Source organism: Marmota monax, unplaced genomic scaffold (genome assembly GCF_021218885.2).
Source record: "Marmota monax isolate L192 unplaced genomic scaffold, Marmota_monax_Labrador192_F-V1.1 WCK01_AAM20220418_F8-fsc00055, whole genome shotgun sequence".
NCBI classification, from domain to species: Eukaryota; Metazoa; Chordata; class Mammalia; order Rodentia; family Sciuridae; genus Marmota; species Marmota monax.
In genome coordinates this window covers 4,833,454-4,856,126 of record NW_026695205.1, presented here as the reverse complement: position 1 = coordinate 4,856,126, position 22,673 = coordinate 4,833,454, and the positions used below count along the sequence as shown (strand labels likewise).

Here is a 22,673-nt window from a genome sequence, read left to right as displayed (position 1 = left end):
GGGAGAGCCTACAGAATGGGAGAAAGTCTTCATGACAAGCACCTCATAGCATTAATCTCCAGGATATATAAAGAACTCAAAATACTTAATACCAAAAAAAATAAATAAATAACCCAATCAATAAATGGGCAAAGGAATTAAACAGGCACTTCACAGAAGAACTGTGAACAGTCAACAAATATGAAAAGAATGTTCAGCAATTGGAGAAATGTGGATTAAAACTACACTGAGATTCCACCTCACTCCAGTCAGAACAGCATTTATCAAGAATGGGGCTAGGGATATAGCTCAGATGGGAGAGTGCTTGCCTTGCATGCACAAGGCCCTAGGTTCAATCCCCAGTACCAAATAAATAAATAAATAAAAGAATACAAATAACAATAAAAGTTGGTGAGGATGTGGGGCAAAAAGCTACACTCATACATCGCTGGTGGCATTGCAAATTGGTGCAGCCACTCTGGAAAGCTGTATGGAGATTCCTCAGAAAACTTGGAATGGAACTACCAATTGACCCAGCTATCCCACTCCTCAGTATATACCCAAAAAACTTAAAATCAGCATCCTATAGTGACACAGCCACATCAATGTAGCAGCTCAATTCACAATAGCTAAGCTATGGAACCAACCTAGAGGCCCTTCAACAGATGAATGGATAAAGAAAATGTGGTACATATACACAGTGGATTATTACTCAGCCATAAAGAAGAATGAAATTATGGCATTTGCTAGCAAATGGAAGGAACTATCATACTAAGTGAAATCAGCCAATCCCAAAAAATCAAAGGCTGAATGTCTCTCTGAGAAGTGGATGCTAACCCACAATAAGGTGTGGGGAGGGAGAATAGAAGCTCATTGGCTTAGACGAAGGAGAATGAAGGTAAGGGAGGGGGCATAAAGAAGAAAAAGAAAGATGCCAGCCAGGTGCAGTGGCACACACATGTAATCCCAGCTACTTGGGAGGCTGAAGCAAGAAGACCACAAGTACAAGGTGAATCTTGGTAATTTAGCAAAAACTCAAAATAAAAATTTAAAAGGTTTAGAAATGTAGCTCAGTAGTAAAGTGCCTCAGAGTAAAATCCCCAGTACTAAAAAAAAAAAAAAAAAAAAATTCAAAAACAGAAGTATATGCCACAGACTTTTAAAACAGGGTAGAATGTCAAATTAATAAAATCAAAGGAATACTAATATAGATCTCAAATGACAGACCAGTCCGTTTCTTCTTTTTGTGTGGAGTGATAGTCACATTTTGTATTTAATTATCAATCATATTTTATGCTTCATGAATTAAATTCAAGCAGTGCTTGTGCTTGTGCATATTTATGCTTGTACGTTGTATCAGGTTTTCTGTTGCTGTTTTTCGCTTACAGGTTTTAAGCAGTAGTTAATACTCCTTGGGTTGCGTGAGCATGGCTGGTGGGCAGCTCAGGGTAAGGCTCTTCCCTGTGCCTTTTCATTCTTGGCACTCCACAGCATCATGGTTTCCGAGAAGGCAGGACCCACTGCACAAACACTTGTCAAGCCATGCTGTGTCACCTTTGTCAGCATCCGAGTCCTCAAAACCAAATGTGTGGCTGAGAGCGTATGAAGGCACTGCCCAAGGGAAATGGGGACCAAGATTGATTGGGAGCCACTCCTGTAACAGTCTGCCACATCTGTGCGTGGCAAGTTTATGTTTCAGTACATAAAAACAGGACCTTAGGGCTGGGGCCGTAGCTCAGTGGCACAGAGCTTGCCTGGCATGTGTGAGGCCCTGGGTTCCATCCTCAGCACCACATAAAAACAAATAAAATAAAGGCATTCTATCCATTCTGTCCATCTACAACTTAAAAAAAAATTAGTAAAAGAAAAACAGTACCTTAGTTTCTGAGAGTCACAGGGAGAGGGAGACTTCCTTACCATTTAATAAAATTTACTTACTAAGAGTTTTTGTTTCATAATATCCTTTTACCATGAGTTGTTATTTTTCAAGTAAAACAAACAAAAAACATTCCACAAAACAAGTGAATGAGTAAACCTGGTATCAGTTTATGTTCCATGAGAATAGAAGCTGTAGATGTTTATAAATTCTTAGTAATACTTGAGTCAAGATCTTCTGCTTACATAGAACATCCAGTCTATGACACTCATTTTATTATCTATCAGCCAATTTGGTTTCCAAATTCAGAGGACTCTGAAATTTTAAATGTTTTCTTTTTCTTCTTTTGCATTGCTGGGAATTGAACCCAGGGCCTCTCACACACTAGTCAAGGGCTCTACCACTGACTGCATCCCAGGCCCACTTATATTTTCTATCTCCTGGTTATTAAGATTTATAGAGAAGGCTAGGGTTATGGCTCTGTGGTAGAGTACTTGCCTAGCATATTGAGGCACTGGGTTTGATTCTTAGCACCTCATATAAATAAATGAATAAAATAAAAGTCCGTCAACATCTAAAAACATTTTTTAAAAAAAGATTTATAGGAGCTGGATGCATTGGCACATGCCTGAAATCCTAGCAGCTCAGGAGGCTGAGGTAGAAGGATTGAAAGTTCAAGGCCAGCCTCAGCAACTGGTGAGACCCTGAGAAATTTAGTGAGACCCTGTCTCAAAATTTAAAAAAGCAGGGTGTTCTGGGGATGTGGCTGTGGCTCAGTGGTTAAGGGCCTCTGGGTTCAATCCCTGGTACTGGGGGAGGGGGAATTTATAGGCAATTTAGGGAAAAGTTTAAATTAAGTATTTCATTTTAATTTATTTTCATAAGATATTGTGCTGTGCATGAACTATTGAACAATGTTTACTCTAAAAAGAAAAGTTAAGACCGCATAAATCAATGCAGAAGAGAAAAATATATTGCCAAAATGAACACCAACATCTTAAGACAATAGCACATGAGAATATTCAGTGAAAGATTTAAAAACTAATCTGAATCTTCCAAAATATTTAATTTCCTAGACAAGGTAGAGCAGCAGCTGACCTTTAAATTCACATATTCCTATTTCAATAAGAAGTTTAAGTTGAGCGTTACAGCAGTTTTTTCCAATGCATATTCCACATTTTTCCCCTGAGTATAGAATGGTTGCATCTTGTTTATTTTTTGCAATACTGGGGATTGAACCCAGGGGAGCTTTACCACTGAGTTACATGCCCCACCCTTTTTATTTTTTATTTTGAGACAGGATCTCACTAAGTTGCTGAGGTTTGCCTTAAACTTGTAATCCCCCTGCCTCAGCCTCCACAGCAGTGGAGGTTACAGTAGTTTATCACCATGCCTGCTTAAGTTTAGACTTTTTTTTTTTCAAGGTTAATGTGCTTAAACTTACCTTAAAGTTGTTGTTGTTGTTGTTATTTAATGGAATGTCATGAGTAGATGGTCTATCCAGATAAAAAGGTAAAATGTTGTTCTTTATAAAATAATTTACTTAATGAAATATGACAAGATCTAAACTCCAATGACTATTTTAGATCAATCCAGGACCTGGAATGGGAGAGAGAGGGGTGGAGATGAACACATGGTGGTGGGGGGGTATGCTATATACTCTCAGTGTTTAGAGAAAAATATAGATGAAAAAGGAAGACCCAAGATAATGGGAAAGTTCTAATATTTTGCCGTTTAGAAAATAAAATCCATGAGTACTGCATTTTCCAGGAAGCTGCTGCAGTAGACAGACGTGCCTGTAATGCCCAGAGCCTCTGCTGCTGTCCAAGGTCCACAACTTAACCTTGCCTCCTTGGCTGGTGTTCCCAGCTATTCTAGATAAACTGAGCCTAAGAACAGATCCTAAGGCTTTCTTCCCACAGAATTGCTGATGGATCAGATGAACTAAGTGCTATGAGTGTGTTGCAGAAGGATATCATATTTTCTCCTATGATTTTGTGTGCCTTGCCATTTTTTATTTTAGTTTATTTATTTGTTCTAATTAGTTATACATGACAGCAGAATATTCTTTGATTTATTGTACGCAAATGGAACACAATTTTTCATTTCTCTGGTTGTACCCAAAGTAGGGTTGCACCATTTGTGCAGTCATACATGTACCTAGGATAATAATGTCCTTCTCATTTCATCATCTTTCTTACCTCCGTGCCCCTTCCCCGCACCTTTGCCCGATCCAAAGTTCCTCCACTAATCCCATGGCCTGCCCCCATTATGGATTACCATCCACTTACCAGAGAAAACATTTCGGCCTTTGGTTTCTTGGAATTGGCTTACTTTGCTTACCATGATATTCTCTAACTCCATCCTAGATAGGACAGACGGGCAGGGAGGGGGCATGGAGTTATTAATGATGGTGGAATGTGATGATCATTATTATCCAAAGTACAGATGTGAAGACACAAATTGGTGTAAATATACTATATATACAACCAGAGATATGAAACATTGTGCTCTATAGTGTAATAAGAATTGTAATGCATTCTGCTCTCATATTAAAAAAAACTTAGGAAATTAAAAAAAAATTTAGTTGTTGACGGAGCTTTATTTTATTCTTTTTTTTTATATGTGGTGCTAAGAATTAAATCCAGTGCCTTACACATGCAAAGCAAGTGTTCTACCACTGAGCCACAACCCCAGTCCCCTAGCAAAGAATTTTTAAGTCCCTAACAAAGGCTAGTTGGCTAATTTGTCACAGAGCCAAAGTCTGAATCCAGGCAGTCTGGTTCCAGATTCTGTTTTTTATCGCCAGTCTTAGATCATATTAGATTGGGATTCATTAGTTCTTTGACTTGATAAGTATTTCACATTTATTATGTCCTAGCATTGTAGTAGGTGTTCTGATTGGTAATAATCACAAGAAAAAAAGATTCGTCTTCTCCTGAAGTTTACAGAATAATGGAAGAGACAAATAATACAAAGATAATATATAGTTACAAGTTGTGATAGAGGTTACAAAGGGAAAGAGAAAGTTGTCACAAGAGAGAAAAAATGTATAAGCTAACTTAGATTGAGGAATGAGCACCAAGGAAAACTTTTCAGAAGAAGTGACATTTTAAGCTCAGGCCCTAAATGATTAATAGGAGCAGCCAACTGAAGAGAGGTGGTTATGTGCACCATACAGGAATTTTTGATCTGATAAAGAGTGGAATATCTGGGCACAGTGGTATACACCTGTAATCCCAGCAACCTGGGAGGCTGAGGCAGGAGAATTGCAAGTTTGAGACCATGTCTCAAAAATAGAAGATAAAAAGGGCTGGAGCTACAGAAGTGGTGGAGTATCCCTAGGCCAATCCCTAGATTTGTGACCAGATCTCAAAAGTGGTAAGCACTTTTGAGAGAGATGCAGTGGTGGGGTGGAGGTAGTGGAATTGATTCAGAGTTAGTTTTAGATAAAATAGTTAACTATATTTGTAAATGTGTCTCATGTAATTGGAAAATAAGCAAAATCTGTAGAAGCCAAAAATGACGAAAACACCTGACTCCTGAGCTGTAAGTAAATTCTAAACCCATTCTTTGTTCTCTGCATATCTGCTGGTTCTTGGTGACCTACACTTTGGCATTTAATAATAGGCACAGGAGACAAAAGACAGCTATTAAGCTTGACCTCTGAAGGATTCTCTGTCAATAGTGTGCTGGGGGAAACCAGTGCCTTCATATACCTCCTCTTCCAGAGGGGTGTAGCTGAGTAATGGCCTGTGTTGGCCTTTGAGCTCAAGTGTGTAGGAGTCATACACAGCAGCTGCTTTTTTTATATGAAAATATATTTGATAATAAAAAGAAAAATATAAAAACCCTCTAAACAGAAAATACTATTTTTCAAGACCCTCAGTCAGAAAGGCATTTCTTTTTCAAGAAACTAAAAGGTCAGTATCCAGAGTGGCCTTGGGAGGTACATGTGAAGGCTGACCAAAGGTGGAGTTCCAGAATGACTGCCTGGTTCAGAATCCCCCAAACTCACTCTCCTGCCAGCTGAACTTTGAGTGAACAAAACATAAACTTCTGCCTTTTTAAATCACAAAGATTCTGTGATTTAACTATTTCAGCAGCTGTCATCACACTAAAAGAGATTAATTTACTTTCAAGGTCATATCAGGGACACAATTTCCTTCCCATTCATTTTACTTCTCTTTTTCTTTGTTGACCTGCATTTGCTGTTGTATGAGACTAGGCTATGTGAGTAGATAGGAAGTTAGGAGGTCTGCACAGGGAGTGAGTGACGTTAAGATACTTGAGACATGAGAGAGGACTGAAGGGAGAGCGTTGCTTACTGTCCTCCATAGACAATCCTCATGCTCCCTGTGTCTGATTCCATGATGCATTTCTGCAGCTACTTCTTCCCACCTGCTAATAGCACCCTCATTGCAAAAGAGGGCTGATGACAACCTTGATCACCTTTCCCTTCTGGCCTAGTTTAACAATTGCATGTAATCAAAATGATACACTGAGATCCAAAATAATCATGAATCAGAACTGAGAAATAATTTTTTCTTCCTTTATAGACCTGATGCTAGATGTTACCAGATCTCAAAAGTGGTAAGCACTTTTGAGAGAGATGCAAAATGTGTTGGCAGATGTGCGTGTCTTTGATAGGACATATTGAAATCACAACTGCCCTCTGGATCCTCAGCCAGTGGACTAGCCAGTCAGCCTGCTCCCCACTGTTTGCTCACAGTCATGCCTTTTACATTGTTGGACCTTTATGACTCCTTTCTTGAGGGAAAGTATGATGTCAAATCACTTCCAAATGCTGAATTCCCAGCATGAATCCTAGCAAATTGGTATGTTAAGTGCTCAGAACTCCATGGATGAAAACTGAATGAATGCTGGAAGTAGTGTGAAATGTATCTGATTGATAAGAGTGTTTCTTATAGAATATATTTTCTGGATTATTCACTACAAAAGATTTCTTTTAACCACATCAGTACTATATTCATATCTGGCAATTGAAAAATTCTTTTATGGAAAACTTCTCATGGTAATGTTTGTTATGTAAGACTCTTCCCTAACCTTTTTGTTTGATGAATATTTCTTCACATACTCTTAAAAACATCAGATTATTTTTAGGATTGGCAGAGTTTGTAATTTCACAAGAATCAGGCACATCTCATACAGAGGGACAGGTGGGGCATGTGCCCCCACAGGAGCTTTAAAGGAACACATTCTGGACCTGTGGGGGATTGCTTCCTCTTCAGTTCCAGTGGCATATGGTGACGCTTGGGCAAACAGGTGCTGTAACAAATAAGGCATTGACTGTCTCAGTGCAGGTGCTAGGCCAGGCTGAAGTTTGCAGCTGTGCCCTGACTGAAATTCTGAACCAATAGGAGCTTGTTCACTGAATCTACTGTACCTCTCCTCTAAAATGATGGCATTGTTGGCTTCTGAGATTTTTTTTTCTCATTCCATAAGATGATTTTTTAAAAAAACAAACCTATTCTTATAGGGATTGTGATGAGAAAACCTAAATTCAGTTCTAAATTGTCATAAATGAAATTTTAAAAAGCTTTTGTCTGTGTGGTCTTAGGTGGCAGAAATGTAATTATAAGCTCTAATTCCTTCAAGGCACCACAGTGCCTGACCCTACTAAATGCATGGTCCCTTTATGCCAGCAGATACATTAGTCACTATAACCCCTTGATAAACGAGCAAAAGGAATCATTTGATATAGCTGTTTCCAAGAATTTCTAGCTGATTTGGCTAAATTCTCATATATTTGTGGTATAAGCATGTGGACATTTCTCTTGACAATGATACATTTAAGTACAAAAGAAACTTAAAATGCAATAAAACTGGCAGATCTATTTTATAGGATTAATGCTTTTGGCAGTCACAGAGAACCTGGATAAGATGGAAGATGCTTGTCATCAGAACTAAGGAAGACTTGAGCATTGTAATAGGTACCATAGCCTCCTGAGGACGTCAGCCCTAGGCAGATATGGACAGGCTGCCATGCTTTCTACTGTCTCCCCTCACTGTCTTGACCCAGTGCTTGGAGAACGAAAGACCCAGCTGTCAGATGGTGTGGCAGCTAGCCCATCAGAATCTAGATAAAGTGCTTAATTGAATTGATGATGGTGACATAGTGGACTGGCCTAATGCTCACCCTAAGGAAACATTAAATTTGAGGTTCAGAGAATTATTTGATAGAAACAGAAGTCAAATGCTCAACCAGAAAATGCGAACAACGATGACACAGTCAATAGAAGCCATGAGTGAGCAAGAGTGATGAGTAAGCAGAAGCCAATCATGACACTTTAAAAAGAGAAAGATGGGTAATGCTGATAACACAGCTTGACATCGGGAAGACTCCCTTGAACTGTGTATGTGTGTGTGTGTGTGTGTGTGTTGGCCAGGAGGGAGGGGATATATGCAGGGAAGAGGGTGGTCAAAAAGTATTCCTGTCGAGGGTTTGAGGAACTGACCCTGCTGTTGCTGTCTGCTTCATCTTGGAATTCTCGGCCTGTGTTCCTGTTCTTCCTATGAAGCTTGTGTAGATTGCTTCTAGTTCTGATGGCCACGTGACAGGTTTGGTAGCTTTTGTTTATTTTGTTTTGTTTTTTAGTACTGGAGATTGAACACCTAGGGAACACTTTACCACTGAGCTGCATCTCCAGCCCTTTTTATTTTTAATTTTAAAACAGGGTCTTGCTAAATTGCTTAGGCTGGCCTTAAACTATTGATCCTCCTGCCTCAGCCTCCTGAATGGCAGGGATTACAGGAGTGTGCCACCATGCATAGGCATATAACAGTCTTTTGAGCCGTATTTTAATGCAAAACCCTGGAGTAACTGTCCCTGCTGTACACACACACACACAAACACATATACACACACAAGATAACTTGAGTGATCTCTTTTCTTTGTAGCCAAAATATTCTAATTGATAGAACTGCTCTGTGAGTTCATCTTTTATTATTTTGGCTCTGTTACTAAGATGAGGACTGATGAACACCAGCAGCTTTTGTGCCCACTCTAAAAGGTATAGACTTTGAACAAGAAAAAGCAACCTGAATAACTCTGATTGTTTAAGAAAGATGATGTGATTGAGAGGACCCAGAGAAAGATGGGTAATGCTAATAACACAGCTTGACATTGGGAAGACTCCCTTGAACTGTGCACTTAGCAGAAAAGCTTATTGACAACATGGCTACTAACCCAGTAGACTGGGTCCCTGAAGTATTCATCTTGCTGTGACTCATCAGTGCCCAGCAAAGGGCATTGTACAAAATAGGTGAAACACTACTGAGCACATCATGTAGCTGTTATTGTTTTGTTAAGATTTACTTTGAAGTTAACTTGAATTTTTAAAGTTTAAATTTGAATTAGTGGGGGGAAAACAACTTTTTCAGGAAGACTAAACTGACCTGAAGAGAGAGCTAATGTAGAACAAGCAGCTTGCACTTCCTTTCATGGTTCCTAGGCAGCTCTATACTCTCTTCCTTTTAGATAAGAAACTGCCTTCTTCACTCAGGGAACTAAGGGGCAGAACATAGTGTTATCAAGAACATCTCCAGAGCACGAACAGTATGGCCTTTGGTCAGAGGGCATAATGTAGGGAATGGGACTGTGGAAGAGAATGGGAAGAGAATAAATTCTAGTCTCTGATTTTTAAATGACAAAGCAAAGGTCATAGCATTATTCTCCTTCTCCCTTACAAATCATCCAGCTGCACTAGCAGAACAAAAAAGATCCCTGTCTTCAAAAAAGTAGGAGACAGGCGCAACTGCACACCTCAATATGTGATGAAGAACAGAAGAATGCAGATGAGAAAAGACGCCCACAGCTGTGAACCTCAGACCAGTGGCATAATTCTCAGAGGAGCAAAGCCAAAAGGTCCTGTGTGAACCCAGGGGACGGGGGCTTAGGGATTGGCAGCAGGAGCTTCCTGGGTCGCAATCAGGCATCAAGAAGAAGCAGGGTCATGGGCTTCAAGAAGAATCTCTCAGATTAGATTGAAAACTGGGAAGATACAAGAAAGTAGAAATTGTATCTTAATATCAGACAAGATTGAGTTTAGGGCTGGGGATACAGCTCAGTTGGGAGAGGGCTTGCCTCACATGCACAAGGCCCTGTGTTCCATCCCCAACACCACACACACACACACACACACACACAATCCGGGGAGGGGGGGTGCTGGGGTTGAGGCTCAGTGGTAGAGCACCTGCCTAGCATGCATGAGACACTGGGTCCAATTCTAAGCACCTCATATAAATAAATGAATAAAATAAAGGCCCATCAACATCTAAAGACCTATTTAAAAAAAAAAAAAAAGATTGAGTTTAGAAGAGAAAGCTTTAATAAGACAAAGAAGAACAATGCACAGCAATGGTGAGGCCTGCACTGCATGGAGCAGCCGCACAGGAAACGTGGAGAGACTGGGAGAGGAGTGGTGTCCACTTCCTCAGTTCATGAGAGGCAGGCAGACAAAAAACGGGAACAAGAAAACCCAGAACAAATAATAAGTACAGTAGGTAATTGACATCTGTCAACTTTGTATCCTGAAAACTAAGAATGGGGTTTTAAAAATGTCAAATAAAGCATTTGCAAAAATAGACCATATAGGAAATCCCAATGATTCCAAAAGGCAAAATGAACACATGCTCTGATCTCATTGCAGTAGATCAGGAACTAAAGTCAGAATTAGAAAAAAACTTTATATTACCTGAACATTTTAAGATTTCTACTTAAACACGTATTAGATCACAGGGGAAACCAAATAAGTTACAGAAAATCTAGAGAAAGAGCATAATGAAAGCTGTACATATCAGAACCTGCAGGACAGAACTAAAGTGCAGAAGCACTTTTTTTAAAATTTTTTTAGTTGTAGTTGGACACAATACCTTTATTTTATTTATTTTTTTATGTGGTACTGAGGATCGAACCCAGCACCTCACACATGCTAAGTGAGTGCTCTACCAATGAGCCACAACCCCAGACCCAAAAGCACTTATCTTAATGAAGAAAGAAAGAACTATGTTATATATCTAACTCAAAAAGTTGGAAAAGTAATCAATGAAATAAACCTAAGCAATTTACTCCTAAAAAAGGAGTAAAGATAAAACAGAGAAAATTGATCAACTAATAAAGAGGCCTTTTTTAAAGTCAAATTAAATTTATATATTTATATTCATTTATAACATTAAAAGACGGATAGGGATGACAGCCTAGACTAAGAAATAATAGGCAAATAACAGAAATACAAAAGAATAAGGGAACCATACGAATATATTTTGCTTAATCCTGTGCAAATTTGAAAACTTGGAAGAAATGGATGATTTTCTAGGAAAATAGAAACAATCATTACTAACCTCAGATAATTAGAAAATCTAAACTATTTATCACAGAATAACTTCTGTAGTCCTCCGCAAAAGCCTTAGCCTGCGTGATTTAATAGGGACTTACTTGGTAGAGCCTTTTAAGAACAGGTAAATCCAGTCCTTCCTAGTATTTAAGCTTTAGTAAACATGGATCTCTCTGGGAGGGTAAGAACTAGTAAATAGTAGTCATTCCTAGGGAATTGCAGAACTGGGCTGAGTGATGTGTTAGAAACAAGTTTTACATATAGATAGATAGATAGATAGATAGATAGATATAGATATATAGACATATAGATTTTTTTTTCTTATAGGTGGACACAATGTCTTTATTTTATTTTTATGTGGTGCTAAGGATCGAACTCAGTGCCTCACGCATGGCAGGCGAGCACTCTACCTCTGAGCCACAACCCCAGCCCACAAGTTTTACTTTTTTACTATCTATATTTTACACCTTTTATATTTTATGCCATTTGCACACATTACTTATCCACCTACAAGTAATCTAAAATATCTTTGTTTTACATTGGGGCAAATACTTTATAGTACCATTTGTCTTTTGTTGTTTTGTTTACCTTTAATTTTTAGTGAATACAGTGGCTTTGTTTCCTAAAAATAACACCCCAGAGATGTCCCAGTGTCATCCCTTGGACCTGTGACAATGCTCAGCTATCATTCAGTGATTTTGTTGTGTTGTATGGCACTGCCGGCATTACAGTAGAGAGGGGCTGGGAGCATAGGTCAGTGGTAGAGTATGTGTCTAGCATGTGCAAGGCGCTGCATTCCAGCCAGTACCAGATAAATTAATAAGACAGGTAGATTCCATCCTGGGATTGACTGACAGCAGAAGCAGAAGCCAAAGAGAACTGAAGTTTAAGAAGGGTTCAACATATACTGCTTGCTTTGGATATGAAGGGGACCATAGGAGAAAGAAGGCAGGTAGCCTGAAGAAGTTGAGGGCAGGCAGCTCCCACAACAACTGGCAAGGAGCTGGCCTTGTTCCTCCTACCTCAAGGAACTAGCTTCTCCCAAACAACCTGAAAGAGCTTCAAAGTAGGTTCTTCCTCAGAGCCTCCAGATAGGAGCCCAGCCCAGCCACCATCTTGACTTGGGCCTTGTGATACCCTGAGCAGAGCACATTTGGACCCCTGACATACAGAGTTGTGAGTATTATTTTTAGCCACTAAGTTTATGGCGATTTGTTACACAGTAATAGAAAGCTAACAGAACAAAATTACATTTTAAAACTTCCATGTAGCCAGACATGGTGGCCCATACCTTGTAATCCCAGCAACTCAGGAGACTGAGGCAGGAGGATTGCAAGTTCAGAGCCAATTTAGCAAGGCCCTAAGGAACTTGGTAAGATCCTGTCTTAAAATAAAAAATAAAAAGGGCTGGGGATGTGATTAAGAGCCTGGGTTCAAGCCCTGATTTAAAAACAAAAAACTTCCATGCTTGTGGGTCTTCATGAGACATAGAGCTGGGAACCATGTTCCTCCAATCTGGTTGTGGGGGGTAGTGCCACACAGTGTCAGAGCCCACAGAACAGGGCCCTGGGTCAAGTCTCCACCCATGCCCTGAGTCAGTTGTACTCTGCTGTCTTCACTGTGTTCTCCAACACTGATTCTCTGACTAGTTTTTCTAGGGTTTACTTGAGTCGACCTGACTTCATTCCAATGGCAATTATATCCAAGACAGAAAAAGGGTAATTTACCTTTTAAGTTGCCACTTACCAGAACTTATCCTTCACTTAATTGAGTGTTTTAGTTTAATGGTGCTAGAAGCAATTATTTGCTTTTTAATTAGTTGTACTTTTGTAAACTTTTACTTGGAATAATTTTCACTCTGAGAACCACAGAGGAGAAACATCTTTTTAGGTCTCCAGAGAGAGTAGGAGGGCTGGGCTGCAGAGCGTGGGAGGTGTGTCTGTGGGTCCACCACCTCACCTCTGAGAACAGAAACACTGCGAGTGGGTGTCGGGATCCAGCTAAAATGTCACCACCAGGTGCAGTCACATACGGATCTCTAGACTAAGCTTTGTTGCCTTTTCTTCTTGCTGGTCTGTTACAGGATCTGGTTTTCTGTTTGCGGATGACTCCAGGGGCTTGCTACAAGCCTGCCGGGTCGGGGGAGCTTCTGCCTCCTGTGCAGTGTCACTGCGTAGAGTGCTGTCAGTATTCAGCTAGGAGGAGGTGAAATGTGTGAACAGATATGTGTACAACTGATTTTAATAACAGCACAGACAGAAAAATGTTTCTATTTTGATTTTATAACCAAATTTCTTTAAAGAAAATATTGGTTAATTTTAGCAGAAATTTGTTATTTTTCTTTATGAAATTAAATGATTTTCTTTGTCTTGTTTTAAAAGTGATATTTCTAAAAGGAAGGCAACCATATTATTGATAATTCTGTTGTAGACTGAGACATTCAGAGCAGCAAAAGTAATATCAATTCTCTGTGCCAAATGCAGAAAGTGACTTTGTCACTGACAGCTGCCTTGACTATAGGAAAGTAGTGACTTGCATAGTGTGGCAAGAATGCAGCTTGAAAGAAACCAGGCTAGCTTTTTGAAGACCAGTCAGACTTCACTGAGCTTTATCTTCTGTATAAGTCAGACTTTACAGATACTGGTTTAAAAGAAATTTAAATTTGGCAGGCTCAGATTTCAGAATTAGGAGTGTAAATTGAGCTCCTGAGAGCCACACGCCCAAGTCTCAACTCAAAGGCCAGGTTTGCTGGAGAGCCCCAGCCTGGCTCTGGCAGACTGTTTTATGGGATAGCTGTTGCTGATTGATCTCTGCGGAAGGAAAGGGAGGAATAGCACAGAGTCTTGTGGGGCGCACTCCTGCGTGTGGGGTTTTCCTCTGGCGTGTTTACCTTGACAGTACTTCTCTCAGGCTGTACAGAAACTTAGTTTGCTGTCTGAGTCCTCTGTCTAATCACAGGTATGTCACAAGTGTGCTACTAGTCACAGGAGATAAACTTGCGGGATGAGAAGTATGTGTCACCTTGTGGGTTGCCTGTGGTAAACCTGGCCTCAGCACACTATAGTTTGCTTCCACTAATTGGGGCCTAGGCCGCTTTGGAGCAGCATTGCAAATAGGTGGTATAATAAGCTTATCAACAGGTTTCCGTCACTTCTTTGTTGTTGTTGTTGTTCATTGATTTCCCAAGTGAACTGTTTGACAGAAAAGCAAGTAACATACTTCTAGACCCCGTGTCACAAATGTGTTGAGGGTAAAGAAGGTCACAGAGGTGTGTCCTTATCCCTAAAACACTAGGGGAGGAGAGCCTTATCATGTATTATGAAACAAAGACTTTCAATGTAAAAAATGAGATTAGTCCTTTAGAAACCATGTAAATTGCTAAAGGGAATTATGATGAAGAATATGTTTTAGGTGAAGAGATGCCAAGTGCCCATCCCAATGGATGACAACTATTCTAAATATTTTTCCATTAGCTAGTTTTAGCTCAGGAAATAGATTAGACCCTTAATGGCCTAAGCAACCAGGAAATGAGAGATATATTTATAGATTCCACCAGTGAATTTGAAATAACACTTCTTGCCTTTTAAACATTATGGCTGCAGTAGACTCTAAGTGCTCCCATTTCTAAAAAATGCTTTTTTAAAACATTACTTCTTCTTTTCTATCCTAACCCTTTCCTCGCGTATGTTTTCCCTTGATATTCTCAATAGAATAAATTACCTAAAGTCATGTTGTGAAGGGAAGCCTGATTTTATATTAAGTATAGTAGAGTCAAATCACCATTGAGTCTCGGTCATGTAATACGTTTCCAGCCTTGTTCTGTGGGTCTGTGGCAAGTCTGAACCAGAGCAGCCACATGGACATTCAAATGGTCCCATGCAGGCCTAGACTTTTTTAGTTGCAGATGGACACAGTTTCTTTATTTTGTTTATTTATTTTTATGTGGTGCTGAGGATCAAACCCAGTGCTTCACACACGCTAGGCAAGCGCTCTACCGCTGAGCCACAACCCCAGCCTCAGGAGGAGTGTATTCCCACCTCATTTACCCCAAGACTTTAGCTGTGTTGTGTGGACCACAAGGAATAACTGTATCCAGTACGTACGCCAGTAGCAAGCCATGCCATGAGCATCCCTTAGGGCCCTACTGAAGAGTCAGAAGGGCTGACTCCCATCTTGATTTTCCATGAACAGCTCTGTGACATGGAGCCTGTGACACAGCAGTTGAGTTAGGAAACCGCAAAGGGCTGTTCAGCTCTTTTGTCACATGAGTCTTTGTTCACCTATGATTTCATAGAATCCTGAACTGAGCATTTCACTTCAGTCCTCATTTCTGTACCTGGTAAACAGACACAGGCTCTTGAAAAAGAAGACTGTTATATGCAGTAAGGTTTTTGAAAAGGCTCAAGTCAAGACATTTTAAAACAAACTGAGATTAAAAGGTATTTGTTATGTGCCTGTGTGCACGTGTAGGTATGTGCACATGTAATGTGGGGTTAATACATTTATTTTTGTTATGCATAGAAATTGTTTCTTACTGCTATAGTCCATTGTTAAAAATTCTGGTGGGTTGTGAAAATAAAATAAAGGTCATTAAAACTTAATATCATAAGCCAGTTGCAGTGGTGTACCCCTATAATTCCAGCAACTCGAGAGGCTATGGGAGGTAGATGACAAGTTCAAAGCTATCCTGGGCAACTTAGTGAGACCCTGTTTCAAAATAAAAAATGCAAATGACTGGGAATGTAGCTCAGTGGAGGGCCTCTGTGTTCAATCCCTAATACCCAGTTCACTTCCCTTGCAAAAAATGTTGTAGCTCAGCCGTGGTGGTCATCATGTACTGCTGGCTAACTCATGGCCTTTTACTCTTACCTGGATAATCAGAACTTCACAGTGAATTCTTGGTTTGGTCTGAGACATGGTTATTACTATGAGAAAACAAAAAGAAAGCACTGAAAGATCCTACAATCTGGTCATAAGTGCCTCTTCTGAGCATTTTAAAGATAAGAGAGAATAATTTTTTCATAAATAGCTATTCTTATATAGCATTAGACTTCAAAGTGGAGTTGAGATAAATTAGACTTCACCAATCATTTAGTCCAGCACTGCCATTTTAAAATACAGTAAGAAGGACTGGGGCTGTGGCTCAGTGGTAGTGCAATTGCCTGGCATGTGTGAGGCACTGGGTTTGAGTCTTAGCACCACATATAAATAAATATTTATTTTATTTTAAATAAAATAAAGGTTTATCAACAACTAAAAAAAAGAAGAAGAAGAAGAAAAAAAAATACAGTAAGAAGCTGCCTGCAGAATTAAGGAAGCCAGAGGTGCTGGGATGTGGCTCAGTGGTAGAGTGCTTGTCCATGTGTGCATGGCTCTGGCCCAATCCCCAGTGCCCCAAAAATAAAAGGAAAGAAGTCTAAAAAGTTGGAATAAGAGCTGACTGTATGTTTGCAGCTCAGACACAAGCTCTTCCATATCCTCCATGGTGATATTCTTCATAAACATAGGTTCTTTTCCTGATCTCACTTATGAAAACTGGCTTCAGTAACTTCTGCATTTGCTTAATGTGAACTTCAGAAAAACTTGGGGGAGAGTTCATTCAGTGAATAAGGGGATTAACATTTGCACTGTGGCACCATTTTATACAAAGTATCACATAATATTAAAAGTGGAAAAGAGGAGAAGTAGAGGGTAGGGTGGAAAATTTTCCCTTGATTTCTCAGACTGATGAAACTGTACATTCTCCTTCCTGTCTTTTCTCCCACAGTAGTGAAATTCTACAGTAATTTTTCCTTCAGTTACTAAGCCAATTCCTTTTTAATGAGTTTCCTTTGTTATATCCAGTAGATCTGATGACATTCCTTTTTACTTATTAAGTTGACATAGTAAGATCAGGAAGGAGTTCTTATTCTAAAATGCTAATATAAAAGACCAAATTTGGAAATAGGGTATACTCTGGTGGTAGTGCTTTTGCCATGTGTGTGCAAGGCCCTGGGACTGCCAATTTTTTTTTTTTTTTGGGGGGGGGTGGTTCTAGGGATTGAATTCAGGGGCACTTGACCACTGAGCCACATCCCCAACCCTATTTTGTAATTTATTTAGAGACAGGTCTCACTGAGTTGCTTAGCATCCTTGCTTTTGTTAAGGCTGGCTTTGAACTCATAATTCTCCTGACTAGCCTCCTGAGGCACTGAGATTGCAGGTGTGTACCACCACACCCAGCAAAATTATTTTTTTTATTTAGTCATCGAATAGTTCTTCCCCAACCCCTAGATTTATTGAGGCATAATTGACAAAAATTATATATGTTTAAGGCTTATAATATGATGATTGATATCTTTATATATATATCTATATATATATATATACACACACACACACACAGACACACATTATGAAATAGTTAATGCAATCAAGCTGATTAACACATCTGACATCTCATATAGTTGGTTACTTTTTGTGGTGTAGTGAGAATTCTTAGCATCTATTCCCATAGGAAATTTCAGTTTACAATACAGTATCACAGTCACCATGCTGCCCATTAGATCCCCAGAAGTTAATCATCTTGCAACTGAAGGTTTGTCCCCTTGATCAACACCTCCCTGTTTTTACCACTCTTACCAGTTTCTGGCAACCACCATGCTATTCTATGCTTCTGTACATTTGATGTTTTTAGATTGTGAATATGACTGAGATCACACAAAACTTGGTTTTTTTTGTGTGTGTTGGTTTATTTCACTCAGCATAACGTCCTCCAGGTTCATACATGTTGTGTCAAATGGTAAGATTTTCTTCTTTTTGACTTAATAGTATTCCTTTACACATATAAGTATATACTCCACATTTTCTGCATCCATTCACTAATCAACAGACACCTAGGTTGTTTCCATATCTGGCTGCTGTGAACCATGCTTCATTTTACATGGGCAATAAATGTCTCATAACCACGCTGGTTTCCTTCCCTTGGGCACATACCTACAAGTGAAATTTCTGGGTCATATTTGGTTCTGTTTTTAATTTTTTGAGGACCCTTCCTACAGCTTCCCTAGGGATTAGATTGGTTTGTATTCCCACCAACAATGTGCAGGTTCCATTTCTACATGCCCTCACCAACGTGCCTTTGTCTTTGAGAGGTGTGAAGTCATCTTATGGTTTTGACTTGGTTTCTTTGATTAGTGATGTTGAGCACCTGCTCACTTACCTGTTGGCCATTTGTATATCTTCTTTGTGAAAACATATATTTAGGTCCTTTGCTCCTGAAAAAGTTTTTTTTTTTAAATTGGGTTATTTGTGTTTTGCTATTTATTTGTATGAGTTCCTTATGTGCTTTGGTTCTCAATCCCTCATCATATATAAAGTTTGCAAACATTTTCACCCATTCCCTTTCATTTTGTTGATTCTTTTGCTGTGCAGAAGCTTTTTAGTTCGATGTTGTCCCATTTGTTTGTTTTTGCTTTTATTGCCTGTGCTTGTGGTGTCAGACCAAAAAACTAATGCCAAGACTAGTGTGAAGGAGCCTTTCTCTGTTTTCTACTAGAGACTTGTGGTTTAGGGTCTCAGGCCTTTAATCCATTTCAACTCATTTTTCTTATGGTGTAGGTAAGAGTCTTCTTTCTTTTACACTTGAAGATCCTTTCCCCCCTGTTCTGGGTGCCCTGTCAAAGATTAGCCACCTGGTAGTTTCTACACAGCACTATGAAGATGTCACTTTATAATTTCATGTTACAATAATTACATTTTTTAACACAAAAACTATGGTTGTGATATACCTGAAACTAGTGATTTGTAAAATACTCTTAGAAAAAAGTTATCTTTGGAGATCTGTTAGTAGTAGCAAGTAGAGTATCCTGATCTGATTTAATTTGAGGTTTTCAAAATAATTAGACTGTTGAGTGTATAGGTATTATGATCAGTGTTTCAATAAAATTAAAATGTGAATGCACTAAAGTGCTTGTTTGGTGCTAGTGGCAAAGAAGCACTATTACTAAAGCCACCGAATGTCTTACAGTCTAATTAGCAAGTTAATGCTTTTCCCCTTTCTGTTATTCCCTAATGTTTCATGCAGTTTATCTTTTCCTGAAAACCTGTTAATTTCATGCACTTTAGCCCTCTAGAACAGAATGTTGCTTAGCAACTGCCTGAATAACTAATCTTCAGGACCAAGTAAAGGCTTTACTATACCTACTAAAGGCTTGAAGGACTTATTTTAAATTTATATGTTTGTATATTGATCATCAAAACTAAGAGGGTGCTTTTCACTTTGAATTTCTTGTGATTTCTGCATTTTTGTGTTAACTCATACATGGGTTGTTTGTAGCAAAATCAAAAAACACAGTATGTAAAACAAGAACGTCTCTTCACCCCTCAGCCTCTGAACATTGCTGTGTTCATCATTTGCTTTAGTTCTTCTTTTCTAAAAGAATACCCTATCAATGATATAATATGCTGAATTTTAAAAAATGTCAAATTCATTGCATACAGAATTCTACAATATGGCTTTTTAATGCTAAGTTGTTTTTAGAGGAAATATATTAACATATTAAGAGAGAATCACTCAGATTAAATTGCAGTGGTTGGTATTACCTGTAATAATTTTATTTTTGCTTATTTGATCCAGAAGTACCTTAGCAGAGTCACTTGAGCTAAGGTTAGCTAAGGCTTAGAGTGGCTGGGGGTACTGTTGTATTGTAGTGCCCTGGAAGATCCCACGGAGCCTTGGAGCATTCCACCTGTTTGAGAGTCAAGCTTCACACGAACATATATGAAGTGTTATCACTATGCAACTCTTAGACCTGTTTTCTTCACTCTGCTTCTGTTCAGCTGCCTTGAAGTAAAAACAAAATACCAAGCAGACTGTTCACTTTGTGTTCTGTGATGTTGAAAAGTTAGACAGCTTGTAAAGAACACAAGCAACTTCTGTAAACAGTGCTCAGGGAGTCTGCCTGAAAGAGAAACTGTGTGCTCTCAGAGGGAATCTCCACTTAGGAAGATGCTCCTTCACAAAATGGCCACTTTAGAAATGAATCTTGTAGAGATGCTTCAACTAAGTTACAGCTTGTTTTCTGTCATAGGAAAGAACTCCTGAGATAATATTCTACATGTTAGTTGTCCCCTACACATATCAGTTGTTTTTTTAAATGGAATATCTTCAGTAAGACATTAGTGGATATAAAATGAGGTGTGTGCTTTTTTTTTAAGTGATATTGAAAGCCTGGTGATTGCAGTAAATATAAATAATAGAAGAGTTCATCTACAGTGAGTAGTAAACTTGGGGCTTATTTATCAACTACAATCATAAGACTGTATACACTGTGTTCACATCTCACTTATATTATCAACGCTTGTGTAAGGTGAACAGTGTAGGATAACTGGAGTAAAGTTTCCAGATGTCTGTTTAGTAAGTTATCTGACAGAAATGGAATATGTGGCCTGGCACTGTAGCTCAGTGATAGCTTGTCTATCCTCCTAAACTAAAAAGAAAAGGTGAAAAAAAAATGTAGTATGTGTCAAGTCTTTTAGGAGAAAAATAACCTTTTAAGAGAGGTGTGTTTGAAAGAAATGGTGGGGGTGAGGAGGTGAGGGAGAGGGACACTGATACACTGTTGGTGGGACTGCAGTTAGGACAATCATTTGGGAAAGCAGTATGGAGATTCCTCAGAAGACTAGGAATAGACCCACCCTATGTCCTGCTATCCTACTCTTTGGTATATATATATACCAATCAGCATATAGTGATACAGGCACATCATTGTTTATAGCAGGGCAATTCACAAGCAGCCCCAGTGCCTGTCAACAGATGAAGGAATAAAGGAAATATAGTACATATACACACTGGAGTTTTACTTAGCCACAAAGAGGAATGAAATTATTCCATTTGCTGGACAATGGATAAAATTGGAGAACCTCATGCTAAGCGAAATAAGCCAGACTCAGAAAGTCAAAAGTCAAGTGTTTTTTCTCATATGCAGAAGCTAGAGGAAAATGAGTGGGGGATTTCATGAAAATAGAAGGGAGATCAATGGAGTAGAGGAAAGGGATTGAGGGGGAGAGAGATGGACAGAAAAAGGGAAGAACTGAGAATAAATGTGACCAAATTATGCTGTGTACATATATGAATATACCACAGTGAACATACCTTTATGAGTCTCTATAAAGCACCAATTAAAAAATAATAAATAGAAGGAAGACCAGTAGAGGAGAGCAAGGGGAACCGGGGGAGGAGAGTAGGGAGGGAAAGAGGAGGTACTGGGCACTGAAATGGAGCAAATTATATTCCATGTATATATGATCATGTCAAAATTAACCCCGCTATATGTAACTATAATGGACTAATAAAAAACATTTTAAAAAGGAAGATATGGTGGGTGGGGGGAGGGAGGGATAGATAAGATTAAACGGATAAAAAGATGGATAGTTATGCTAGCATGTTCAAAGAGCTTAAACTTCGTGTATTTTTATGCCTTTTCTCTTTCATATCTGTTGGTCTCTCTATAGAAAGTATTTTAGATTTAACATAAACTCTCATTCAAATGAATGAATTTAGGATGCTCTGGACATTGCCATTGCTGCTACTATGACTACTCTTTAAAAATTATGAAGAAGCTGAGCACAGTGGTGCACAATAGTCCTCCCAGCTCCCTGGGAGGCTGAGAGAGGAGAATTGCAAGTTGAAAGTTAGCATGAACAAATTAGCAAGACCCTGTTTCAAAATAAAAAATAAAGAAGACTGGGTAGGTAGCTCAGTGGTAGAGCTCCCCTGGGTTCAAACCCCCAGTACAAGACAAAGAAAAAACTGTGAAAACCTTTTTACTATTTTATTATTAGCCAGTTGAGCAAATTACCTTTAAATTTTTTTTTTTTTTTTTTTTTTTTTTGAGGAAGAAAAACTTATTTGAGGGCTCACAGTATCCAATGTCTCAGTCCATGGACAGCTGGCTCCATTCCTCAGGTGAGGTGAGGCAGAACATCATGGCAGAAGAGTGTGGAGAAAAGCAGCTCATCTGATGATCAGAAGGCAGAGACAGAAACTAAGCTCAGCTCACCAAATACATACCCAAAGGCATGACTCCAGTGACCAGGCACACCCTACCCAACTTCAGTTACCACTCAGTTAATCCCTATCATAGAGGATTGATTCACGGATGGGTTAAGGCTCTCATAACCCAATCGTTTCACCAGAATGTTCTTGCATTGTCGCACACTCTACTGCATCTTTGTCTTCCTCCTCACATCCCCATGCGTCTCCTTCTCAGGGGGTGCCTGCAGGGACTCTGACCCTGCTGCACTTTGCCTGGCCTCCCAGGCCTTCCTTGGAAATCTTGGTGGAAGTCTCCATGACACCCTAACTCTGGCATCCTACATTCCTGCAGAATGGAACCAGCACCATGTGGTTGATGCCAAGGTCTGCCCCCATCTAGAACAATAGCCAAACCTCCAGAGACCCTGGCTGCATCAGCCTCCCA

At 39.3% G+C, this 22,673-nt stretch overlaps 1 protein-coding gene across 7 annotated transcripts in view; it reads left to right on the top strand.

Moving 5' to 3' along the window:
* Window positions 1-22,673, top strand: part of Rabgap1l (RAB GTPase activating protein 1 like) — a 616,206-nt gene that overhangs the window by 492,753 nt on the left and 100,780 nt on the right. The window lies entirely within an intron of this gene.